The sequence below is a fragment of the Myotis daubentonii genome, chromosome 2, assembly GCF_963259705.1.
Source record: "Myotis daubentonii chromosome 2, mMyoDau2.1, whole genome shotgun sequence".
Classification (NCBI taxonomy): Eukaryota; Metazoa; Chordata; class Mammalia; order Chiroptera; family Vespertilionidae; genus Myotis; species Myotis daubentonii.
Genome location: NC_081841.1, coordinates 206450565 through 206451811, shown reverse-complemented (window position 1 = coordinate 206451811; position 1247 = coordinate 206450565).

Genomic DNA, 1247 nt, shown 5'->3' with positions numbered 1-1247 from the left:
AGAAGGCAGGGTAATGAGGTGGAGAGGGATGGATGGGTGGGAGTATCAGCTAGTTATTGGGCAACTGAAAGTAGCAGAGATTGCAAATAGGTGCTGCCTGATCCAAGCTATTAATACAACAAGGAGGAAGGAATGTGGGTGATGGGATGGGCTTGTATAGTGGACCATTAGTGGTGCCCTATCCACCACTTTGACAAGTCTGTGCCCTTTATTGATCTACTAGAGGTCTGGTGCATGAATTCATGCACCGATGGGGTCCATAACCCTGGCCTGCTCCCTCTCGCAATCCGGGACCCCTTGGGGCCAAAACCAGCAGTCCGATGTCTGCAGAGGGATATAGAAGTGGGGCCGGGCGCCACACAGCTCCTGCTCATCCCTGCCCCGCTGTGCCTGACATCTGCCACTGCTTGGTAGCACACTGCTATGGAGGCGGGAGAGGCTTGTGCTGTGGGAGAGGCTCACACCGTTGCAGCTGTGCTCACCAGTCATGAGCCTGGTGTGTGGTGACCGTCAGTCAGCTGAGCGGTGCTCCAGCTGTGGGAGCACACCGAGCACCAGGGGGCAGCTCCTGCATTGATTGTCTGGTGCCTGGTGGTCAGTGCATGTCATAGCGACCGGTTGTAGATCTTGCGTGAATTTTGGGACACCCCATAGGTTATCAAATCAGTTGTCAATGTGCTATTTTCATCCAATGGAGTTGGCAATTCTAAAAAAAAAACCCTTTCAGAGCCACTCTTTAAGCTTGACCTGATATCTAGGAAGTGCTGTGCCAATACATGGGAAAGAGCAAGTGACCCCACACAGGAAATCTAAAATTCTTCTTATAAAGTGAGAAGACTCAGAGGTTAAGATTCTTAAAAAAGAAAATAGCAAGGTAGAAGGAAAGAGGGCTTTGCAGATCCATTCATCAGGGTTTGAATTCTAGCTCTGCAATTTAACAGCTTGAAACCCTAAGCAAATTATGTGTTGTTGTTTCTATTAAATATATATTAACATACTAAATTATTGAATACTAGAGGCCCAGTGCACAAAATTCATGCATGGGGTGGGGGTGGAACCTCAGCCCAGCCTGCACACTCTCGCAATCCGGGACCCCTCGGGGGATTGGGCCTAAACAAGCAGCCAGACATCCCTCTCACAATCTGGGATGCTGGCTCCTAACCGCTGGCTTGCCTGCCTGCCTGATCACCCCTAACCACTCTACATGCCTGCCTGATCGCCCTAACCACTCATCTGCCTGCCTGATC